We start from the raw sequence: 11,692 nt of genomic DNA on the forward strand, positions 1-11,692 counted from the left end.
TGGCTGCTCGTTTTTCAGGACTAATTAAAAAAAAAAAAAAACAGCAAAACATCAACCAAACATGTAAAATTTCACACAAGTACTTGCTTTGCTGACCAGCTTTTTCACAATACATTGTTCTTCTAAGCTATTCCTTGAGATAAACGTTTTCCATTGTCCTCCTATTACAGTCTCCTCATAAAGGTTTTAAGCTGTACAAAGATTTCAGGTGAGCTAGCTAGCTTGCCGATCACCTAGCAATGGGGACTAGAATTCAACAGCTTAAACAGTAATTATTTCAGTATTGCTAGGCATTTGGATGGCCTCCAAATTGGAAGCAAACTACACTTCTTCAGTTTCTGTTATTTTCTCTACCATTTGCCAAGCCCCAGCTACCTATGTCTATAGCATTCCTTCTGATGCTTTAGATTTAGCACTAAATTTTATTTTTTTAAAGCCCTGTTAGGAATTAGTCAGCACTGCACACCAGGACAATGTGTTTTCCTCCAGTAATCCCAGAGGGTAAAGGTGTGTTAGTCTGCTGCTAGATACAGTTTTGTTTGTTCAAGTATTTCTCATTGCTATAGCAGTTTTAATAGGTATTTAACTGCTAATTTGTATGTTATTTGAGGTTAATATATCATTAAATGTGTCACATATGAGGTGGTGTGACTTTGAAGTGGCTGGTGCCCTTCTTTTTAAGTTATTTTTGTAAGGGAATTACTAATGTAGGTAGATTATTTTGTGCTTGACTGATGTTATGGACTGCCATATATTTTTACTCAAACAACTGTCACTTTGGCTGTAAATTGCAGTATGTAAGCTTCAGTATTTTCATTGAACCAAGTGTCAATTTAAATATTGTTAAGGACAAGGAATGCTTTTTTAATTGACTAGTTGGTTGCTGGATTTTGTAGTTCAGTAAACCCTATTTAATACCTTATCTTCCTTCTCCCCCCCCCCCCCCCCCCCCCCCCCCCCCGTTAGCTACTCTAAATGCAGAATTTTTGGAGAGAGCTGGTGGAGCTTCCTATGGTGGGTTGATTACAGGAGACGTGTGCTTGAGCCTGTGCTGCTAACAGGTTGAGGGCTTGGCCCGCCATGGGCAGTTGGCATTGCTGCCCTATGTTGGGTCTGTCTGTGGGACCTGGCTTTGCAGAAGGCCTCTTGCCAGTGCCTTCAGAGGCACTTGCCTTCAGGCCTTCAGAGCCTGCGCTGTCATGGGCTGTGTGGATTAAAAATGCTGCTTGCAGCAGCTTGCTGCGGTTCAGTGAATGCTCAGTTAATGAGTTTATGACTTCCCATGTATGCTCATTGCCGGTGTCCTCATTTCCAGCTTTCGGTCTCCTAACGCTTTGAGGAAGCACTTGAAAAAGCACACGCCTTTCTATAATAGCTCCATGATAGCTGACATTCATAGAACTCTTTGTTTTCTCAGCATCAATATCCTCCATGGGGATGGATCAAATGTCAAGGTGCCTGCAGAGGTCACAAGGGACTGTATTTCTTCTTGTGTAGAAGTGATTTTTTTGCTTCATTATGGGGCTATAATTCAAACTTATATAATTAGGTTATATAATAAACTTACATAAATGTAACTTGTATAATGAATGCCTAAGTATTTTGAAATAGAGGCTCCAAAATTAACAATCCAAAAATCAATTAATATTTTTAGCTAAGTACTACTAGCTTTTCCATTTCTTACTGTCACAACTGGAATCTGAGCCTAGTCTTCTGTTCCAGCCCCTGTGAATGATGCTCAGGCTTACCAGGAGTGTTAGTTGCTTAGTATTTGCAGGGTACAATGAGCTGTGATGTGGTGCTGATTATTTGCAGTAATCTGTCACTGTGGCAAGCAGTGCATAGGTTGTCCTTGATTTAACCTATGAAATCCTAATTGCTCAACACTTGCTTATACTCAGCTTTAGACACTAGAATATGTTTTAGTATTAGAAAATATAGTTAATGAGATTTATTCACTACTACCCTGTTTTCTTGGTTTCTTTCTCTGCTCTTTCCTTTGCTTCTGTTTTCAGTTCTTTGTAGGGAGCTTGTTGCTACAGTGCTTGTGTGCACTATCCACAGAGCAGAAGAGGAAGGAAAAAATAAAGCTAAACTTTGCCAGATGCTACAGAGTTCCTTAGACTTGGGAAAGAGACTTCTAATCTGCAAGTTCAGACACTCGAGGCTTTGCAGGATTTGCCAGCAGGCAGGCGTATCTTGCTTTGGTCCACGAGATGTCACCAGAGGGTAACAAGTAACTGGAAGTTTGTATTAAATTGGGTTTCAAGCTTGCTGTACTGTTAGCTAAGGGGAAGCTACATGGACAGGGAGCACTTGAAAGCACAGCACTCCTTATGATGGCTAGACGTAGAATGCTCCAGGCTACGCCACTTTCTGTGCACACATCCTCCTCACTTTTCTGTTCCATTTTCTACTTTTTTAATGGTTTGATGGGAGACCTTACTGTAGCGGTATAAAGCAGCATGCTGCATTCTAGCCAGCTGAAGTGACAACAGTTGTACCACAAGGCAACACTTACCTAATTACTGATGGATGGCAGACAGGTGGGATTCAGAGTGGGTGATTTGTGACTTAAGTGAACCTGTGTAACAGGTCAGCTGAATTTGTTCTTTTCTCACCTGTTTCACCTGACCCTTCCCACTAAAAGCCCCAACTGGGTATTTTTCAGGATTGCTAAATTAGTCTTCAGTTTCCAGTTTTAAGTGCCTTTCTGTCCCATCTTCAAATCCACAGCTGCTATAGTTGCTATTAAAGGATTATTTGCTATATTACATAGAATGGTTAGGGTTGGAAAGGACCTTAAGATCATCCAGTTCCAACCCCCGCAAGGCTGAAATCAGAAGAGACACGTTGTCCTGAATCTGATTTGGTACTGCCAAAAGTGGTGATTCTGTTGCTCTCACCTCCTTACATGGCCTCCTATCTCCTCCGTCTCCCTTGCTGTAGCTCTGGTGCTCTTCTAACATTTCAGTGATGAATTCAGCTCACTAAGCCAGCAGAAAACTGTATTTTGCTGGGTGAGTTCATCTGACTCATTGAGTAGAACTGGCTCCTCAAGGAGTCATATTAATACCGGTATTAGGATTAATGCAAAGGAAGGGATGAAGAGAGAATAGTCCTTGATCTCCCTTCCCTACATGCTACATGTAATTCTCCTTTCGGTTTTTTTCCCACTTGGGAAGGGGTACAAGGCAAAATAATTTTTATATACATAAGAACCAAGTTCATAGTCTATGGAGAGATAAATTGCTGAACCTACTCATGGCAGAGTTCAAGCCTTTCTGTTTTTGTCCTCCCTATCTGGCAGAGGTTCAGGAGATGAAGGTCAGTGAAATACATGCTCTGGCACCACTTAAACTGTGCTAACATCAGCAGTTTATTGGTATTTTTCCAGACCTTTCCCTACTTTCTGAGGGATGATGCTCACAAATTTGTAACGCATCAGGATTTCTAGAAGGTCAGCTAGGTGAGCTGGTCCAATCTGCAGCTGATTTGACAGCTTTGGTCACTGACATACTTTGCAATCACTAACCTCCAAAAATGTCTCCTTCACACTGAGTGAACTGCTCCTGTGACCCTGGAATTTCCAAGAAATCAAGGGTAAGGGTACCTTACTGTACTCTGCCACAAGCTCTTTTATGTTCCTTTATGTTAATTACATGGTTTTTAAAAGACAAAAATGGTACAACCTGGCTGGGAATAAACGTGCCATGACGTGTTAGACAAACAATATAGATAGTCCAGGTTTGTGTGCCATGCATAGAGGTACTACTAGTGTAGACATACACAAGATCTCTTACACTCCATGGAAGGTGAGTGGTGTGTTAGTAGGGGAGCATGAAATGAAAATACCATTACTATGTCTGCAATTAATAACTATGGATCTTAGCTACTCCTCCTTGCATATCATTACTTAGTACCTTAGCCTAGTGGCTAGAAGTGTAAGTGGTATTTTGAGAGGGGACTTGATTTTCAAAAGCCTAGTTGGAGATCCAACCATTTTACTGCAAAGCCAGAAGGCGTGTTAACATACATGTAGCACTTACAGCAGACTGTAAGTGCTGTCTTACCAGCAGCCTGTGTGGAAAACTGGTCTAGAAAGTGAGGGAAGGAAAGGGAACCTTTCCTCTGCTCTGCCTAAATTTATTAATTTGATCTGAAACCTCTTAATGAAATCTTTCCCTTTTAAGAAATGGGCATTTTATAACCAAGAGCTTGTTCTGCTAGAAAATTGCCTACCAAATCTCTGTACAATACTGTGTGTGTTTCCAGGCTATTCAAGTTAAAAATCTTAAACTACTTTGTATTGAGTGGGGAGCTTAGTCTTAGCTCTGCTCATTTATGATTGGCTAAAGAAATTCTAAGTGAAGCTGTGTGATTCGTAGTGAGACTCATCTTTATGTTGCAGAGGTGTTAGAAGCAACTGGTGTGAAATTCTAGGAACAAAATTGTAATGTTCCACAGCAACATGTGAGAGATTCCTGGAGTTGGATGGTAACTAGATTCTTGGCACTGAGCCCATCCTCATCTTCCTTGAGTGGACATGGCTGGGATTCATCAGAACAGATGTAAACTTCAAGATCAGGGAAGGGAGATGTCAAAGCTCAGGAATTACCTCATCTCCTAATACAGGAATTCCAAAGGGGGCCTTGCTCAGTTCTCTTTCATGGAGTTGATAAAATGTTTCCATCCCATAAATAGATTTTGAATTCTCGTAGTTCATTACAGACACACAGCCAAACTCATTCCAGAGCTATGCCAGCAGAAGTTAGCTCAGAGTTCAGATAGTTAGGTTAGTACAGGTACCTCAGTCACTGCAAGTCAGCTACTTGCTCTCTTTGTTGTGGGCTTGTTACCTGTCAAGAATTAAAGTGGCCAAGGGAAGACAAAAGCATAAGGATTAAGCAGAAAACTTAGCTGAGTCTTGACCTCAGGAGAATTTAAAATTGCTCTTTTCCACCAAATTTTGACTGTGCCATTTTTTATTTTTTTTTTATTTGTGATAGAAGAGTAAGTGACATCCATGTGTCCAAATCCAGTGTTGTTTTTTAACCAGTAGCTTTAGGCTTGAATCAGTTTCTGCATAAAACTTGTAGCAAATTTATGAAATCCTCTGAAGGAGACACTCAAAGCCCTACTTGTCTAATTTATATAAGCTATCAAAGCTTATACTTTGCAAACTTTTTAGAGGCTTTACAGTATGAGCAACATTCATAGATGCATCCAGCAAGAGCATCAAGTAATGGAATATGCTTATCGAAATACGCTTATCAAGGAACTGTGTTTTCTAAGAAAAAGGGCGTCGGGAGAGGCTTTATTCTTACAGCCTTATTTACTGAGCAGTAGCAAACCGAACAGACAAGATCTGCCATCTAGTCTAATCTAAGGGTACTCCAACCTCTTTCACATGAATAAACTGCATGCATATGCTAGAAAATAGTAACTAATTGCTTGTCTGTCAAAGGAAATATTCAAAAGCTCAGGAAACTGCACACAATGACTGAGGTTCTGTGGCTTATTTCTCTTGTCAGGAGTCTCTTCAAGGCATTCTGTGTTCCGTGTAGAAAGGAGAAGCAGGGGAAAGCTGGCTTTTGTAGCATTCTCTCTAAAGTAAACAGAGGTCTAATAACCTTGGTGCATTGGGCTGTCCTCTCCTGGAAGCTTGGAATGGATAAGAGATTATTGGAGAGTCAAGGATTCCTGTCTCTTCCAAGAAAGAAAACAAGTGGAACAAATGCTATGTATTGCCACAAAAATAATGCAAAACCCCTTCACATTAGGAAGCCAGCAGCTTACTTGCAGTTGCCACTCATGCAATGATTAAAAGAACCAGAATTTTTGAAACTGTTGTTCAGATGCATGTGATATAGTTGCAGTTTTAACTCCAGTGGGAGTGAGAAGAAAACTGGATGCAGTTGTTATTTCAGGGTCACAGCAAAGTTTTATTAATTATTTCTAGATATATTTTTCAAGAACGATGTGATGAGGTTTTCAAATTTTAAATGGGAATGTTCAAAAGGCTATGTCGCAAGAGCATGTATTTGAGATTCAAGAGATTTCAAATGTCCTGGAGCCATGAAGTTCACTTGGCAACCCTGAGAGAAAGTACTGTCACAGGACTGACCCTAGAAAATGTTGGCAGATCATGTTGCTGTATACATGGAAATACTGGTCTGAATGAAATCTATCCCACCAAGCGATGTGCCTTCTGCTGCATGAACATCTTGCATTTTTCAGTTGTCAGCACTGCACTGCCTCTGGAAATGACAGAGTATAAATGTCATGGATTATGATCACCAAATCCTTTGCCTTCATAGAACTTTCTTCAGCTCTGTCACCTTTCTATAATAGAAATGTAACATCTAAAAATAAACCAAATGTACGTTGGTACTCATGTTTATGTACATATACAGTGTAGCTAGTCTGAATGAGGATTTCTGCAAGCTCTATTAGGGAAAGAAATGAATTATTAAATCAGTCATTTCTATGATGTAACAAGATTTGTGAGTAGCCAGAAGGGCAGTGGAAAGTCCTGTCTTCCTGGAATCAACTGTATTTAGTCATCAAAGACTATTCTATTTGCTCAAAGTTCCAAACTGTTGGGTTTTTTTACTGCTTTTAAGCCAAAAGTTTTGTCTAACAGTTCTCTTGCCAGAGCTCTGGCACTGTGTTTGCCATTTCAATTGGAACTTCTGTCTCCTTGCTGGCCAGTGTCCTGCTCTTCATATGCATACAACTCTATTACCTGTACCGTTTCCTCTGCTCAGTTCCTGAACCTTGTTTTGGGTAGGGGTATATAACTGTGTTTCTCTACATCCTTCTAGTTTTCCAGCTACCTGGTTCCCAAAAAAGAAGTTAAATTATTTCCTACATTATCAGACATGCTTGAAATCTAGTGCAATGCATGTTAGTATTAATACGTTCTTTTGAATTACATATGTTGAAATGTATTTAATTGTATATGTGATTTTGCATTTTACAACGAAATTTTAAAGACATTTTAACAAAAAGCTATGAAGAGCAAAGTTTGCATAAACAGGAGAGGTTTTTTTCATCTTTTGATTTCTTAAAGACAAAGAAGGTTTTAGTCTTGCTTCCTGAGAATATGAGGCTAAATGACCATGAGTTGTGTATGTGTATATATGTCTGTGTCTGTTCCCTCCTTCCCCTCCCTGTAACTTGAACCTGTTGGCTGCTTTCAGACAAATTTGAGAAAGGATCATAGGTATCAATGGTATTAAGTTCCTACATGTTTCGTGATAATAGCTGGCTGGGTAGGAATGAAAAATACCCATTAAGTGCCCCAACCAGCAGAAAGGTTGCAGTGTACCATTACCATACATTACAAGTATGTCCATGTAATGGAGATTCCTTACAAATTCTGACCTCTGATTATGGTAAATACCATCCAGTTTATGATAATGATTTATCATTTACCAGATGAATTGCACAAAAAGAGAGTTTTACTTAGTTCTTGTACTCACAGGAATGTTTCATTCTGTAGTCAAAAGTCTGTTGTAGCATATTGCATCAAGTCTGACAAAGAATGTGTCAGCATGTCACACAGTGAAGATGTCCTGACAACAAAGAACAGAAAATCTTCCAAGAAATCTCCAGAGAGCTACAGGATTTGTCCTCCAATAACTATAAAAGATAAAATGGGCAGAAGCCATTTAGAGTTTGTCAGAAAGTTTAAAGTTTAAATCAGGTTTGGTGAGGCTGAGATTAGGGAGAAAGAATTTCCTGAAATTTTAATTAAAATTAAATGTCTGTCAAAGATTAAAATTAAATAAATTAAAATTAATGTCTGTCAAAGGACTTGAAAACAGCACTTTGTCAGTTCTTATTATATGTCACAAGTTGGAGTGAAATACTTTTTAAATTGTTTTAATTATATGTAACAAAATATTTTTACTGTTTTCAGAGTTCAGAGTTGACTACAAAACTATGAGCTTAAAGGAGAAATGAAAAAAATGTCATTTTAGTATTTTGAGGAACATTTATTCTTCCCAACTGGAACAGTCCAGACTTCTGAACTTCAGGAAGTCTGAAACTTGCTTTCTAAGAAGCATACTGGATTCTTCTATGTTGTTCCTGATAGCTAATAGATAAGGTTTGCTGTGCCAAATTCTTTTCTTGTGGGTACTGGGATTCAGCAAGCAGTATCCTTGACAAGGCACTAGAAGGAACTGAAATCTCTGACATTTTTACTGTTGAACAGAGCAGGTTTCTGTAAGTAAAGAAAAAGTAAGGGTAAGAAAAAATTGTTGAATATATGTAAATGTTATGACCAGCTCACACAGGTATCTTACACCAAATTGTTCTAATCAGTAACACAGCAGAAATACTGGAAAGAAGGGGTAAACTGCTCCTTGACCTTAAACATCATGTCCCTCAAGCACTTCAGGCATGCTGCTATACCACATTACAAATCTAAACAGCAGAAATTGAGGACTTCAATTCCTGAACAGATGAAAATTCACATTTAAACTGCAGTATAATCCCTTGAGACTTCTGTTTCTCTAGTAGAGAGAAAGTTAGAGTTAAAAAGTGTTAGAGAAAAAGATAAGTGAGGCTGAGATCCAGTACTGTCCTGAGACATAGCTGAGGTTTATACTTTGGTCTTCAGTGATCTTGTTGCCAAGGGTAGCTTCTCTCTAATGTGTATCTCCTGTTTCTTTTTCTAATTTTGTGGTTTTAAACTAGAATTTTACTTCTTAATATCTTAATCTCTAATGCTCTTGGGCCAGAACGTTGTTCTTCATTAACCACATTGCTTTAAATGTATTATCTGGTTATCAGAATTAGATGGTTTTTATATAAGCCTGCAAGGCACCTCATGTCACTCAAAAATGATGGATGGAATATTAAAAAAAAAAATGCATAGAAATCCATTAAAAAACCCCAGCAAATAACTTCCTAGTTAATCTTTGTAGGCCAGATCTCAATAGCAATGTGAAGCTCTTGTTCCTATTTCAAGTTAGAATTCCGTACTGAGGTGAGGTTTGCAGTGGAAGAAAATACCTTTACTAGATCAGCATATAATTTTGAAAATAACTGGCAAGCTTTTGGGCTTTTAGGGTGTTATAAAAATTCTAGCAATGATGTGTAATAACATTAATGATGTGATCTTTATAATAAGAGTTTTGATCCAAAGAGCTCAGCACCTTCTTAGTCAAACACATGTTTAAGTAACTTTCTCCTATTTGGATGAATGATCTTTGCTTTATGTATATTTGAATAATCAATACAGGTGCTGTATGATTTATGTCACTGTTAAAATGTACATTGGTAGATGAAGCCCCTTGTAGAAGAGGAAGAACAAAATACAAAGAGCTACGTAGTATACAAAAAGCAAGAGAACTCTCATTTTGATGCCAAAGAGGGAAGTGTGAAGAATGACACTTCTATGCACCATGAATGCAAAGTGGATGAAGTCCATATTGGGTGTTAAGGAATAAAAACATGTAAGCAGAAACATGTAAGTAAGTAACTGCTTTAAGGAGATGAATGAATTCTTTTTCCAAGTGACCCAGAAGATGGTCAAGTGATGAAAGAAGTGTAGGGATACCACTACAGTGCATTTTAGACAGGGCATTGATAGCATTGTAGGTATCAAGGCCCATGTGATGGCAACCTGGGGGTCAAATGACTGGTACTCAGTGAAGGCTGGAAGGAAAATACTATTTGCCATGAGTAAAGGTTTCAAGGTCAGACCACAAATGTGCGACTAGGTGTCCTGGGTTCAGCAGCAGCAGTTACTTTTCTTCCTTCTTAGTAGCTGGTGCAGCGCTGTGTTTTTGACTTTCAGCCTGGGGATAGTACTGATAAAACCGATGTTTTCAGTTGCTGGTCAGAACATTTACTCTGACCAAGGACTTTTTGGGTCTCGTGCTCTGCCAGGGAGGAGGGGAGGCCAGGAGGAAGCAGGCACAGGACACCTGGCCCAAACTAGCCAAAGAGGTATTCCATACCACAGCACGTCATGCCCGGGGATGTAACCGGGAGTAACCCGGAAGGGCATGCTCTCTGCCCTGTCGGGCTCGTTTTCGGTGGGTGGTACCGTGTTCTCTTCCCTTGTTATTTCTCTTGTCATTGTTGGTGGTGGTGGTAGCAGCGGTGGTTTGTGTTGTGCCTTGGTTGCTGGACTGTTTTTGCCTCAACAAGTGGGAGTTACATTCTTCCAATTCTCCTCCCCATCCCTACGGGGTGGGGTGGGGGGGAGTAGAAACTGAGTGGCTGATTTGTCGACTGGCTTAAACCACAACAGTAGGAAAACGAAAGAATTTCTGTTTTCACTGTACTTAAATGAAGATTGGCATATGTCCAGGAGGAGCCACCCCTGAGAAAGGAAAAACCAGACCCTTGAGATATGTTTTCACTGGAAAAAATGTAAGCAGAAAAAATGCAGTCCAGCAGAAAAATATAAAAAATGATGGAGCATTCAGCACAAAGCTCATTGCGAGGATGGCCAGGACAATTTTAGGGACCCTGTAAAGGATCAAACATAAGTAGTAAGTAGAAAAAGAAGTGTTGTGCAGAGTCAGAAAAACTATGTAAACTGAGTTGATAAAGAATGATCCAAAGGTCCAAAACTAGCTGATTAAGTTGAAAAGGACAGAGAAAGAAGCAAGACCTTTGGATTTAGCCACAAGCCAATCATTAATTTTTTTAGAAGGTCAGTGTGAGTAGACCTTAGCAAAATCAACTGAATCAAATAACAAACATTTGAGCAGGACTAGCTTAAACTTAGTTATTCGATATTATTATTAAATAAATGACATAAATTGGTAAGTAGGAAGTAAGTAGCATCAAGAAAACTCCCTTTAAAAACTAAAACCAGAAAGAATAAATCCTTGTATGCTTTTCAATATAAGAATAGTGTTTGAGGTAATTATGTTACAAATGAGTCTTAACAACCCAAGATGAGTGAGTTACAAAGAAGTTCTGCAGTCATCTGAAACAGGGTAAAGCATGCCTGATGTCATGATGCTTGATATCATGCCAACTAAAATAATTAACTTTTCTGAGAAGTATGTAAATTCATGAAGAGAGAATTCACACTGTCCTTTTTTCCCCTGGGAAGGTGCACTGCTTACCTGTGCCAAAAAGGTGAACTGCTGAATGATGAATTACCCAGTAGAATGAAACTTGCTTACTTGTATGGCTAAGGCGTGTTAAAACTGCACCTGATTTGCTGCAGTCTATGACCATAGCTTATGTTTTAATACATGTTACTACTAGTAATGTTTATTTCTTTCCTACTACAGATATGTCTGCGAGTTCACTAATACTACCTGCAATCTTACACATAGGAGTAATGTTAAATACCATGTCTATTCACAGCCATGCCCACTGTTTTAGCAACAGATAATAATGGAGTATTGAACAAGGCTGAAGAAATGCCAGGCACTGCATGGGTGATAAAGGCAGAACCAAAAATAATAAAATTGAAAGAAATATGCAAACTTTTACAACTTTAAACAGACTAACTCAGGAAAAAGTACTTTTTACTATGTCAGGTTTTTACTTTTGAAAGACAAAATCAAATTATTTCAAAGTGAACTTGTATGCAAAGCTGAGAAAATTCAAAATAATGTATCAGGGTAAGGGGGTGTATACGAAATATGAGTAGAGCTGGTAGCAAATATTTCTCATTGTGGACTTTAGTTCTGTTGAGATAGAAATA

The sequence above is a fragment of the Psittacula echo genome (genome assembly GCF_963264785.1).
Source record: "Psittacula echo genome assembly, chromosome: 10".
Lineage (NCBI taxonomy): Eukaryota > Metazoa > Chordata > Aves > Psittaciformes > Psittacidae > Psittacula > Psittacula echo.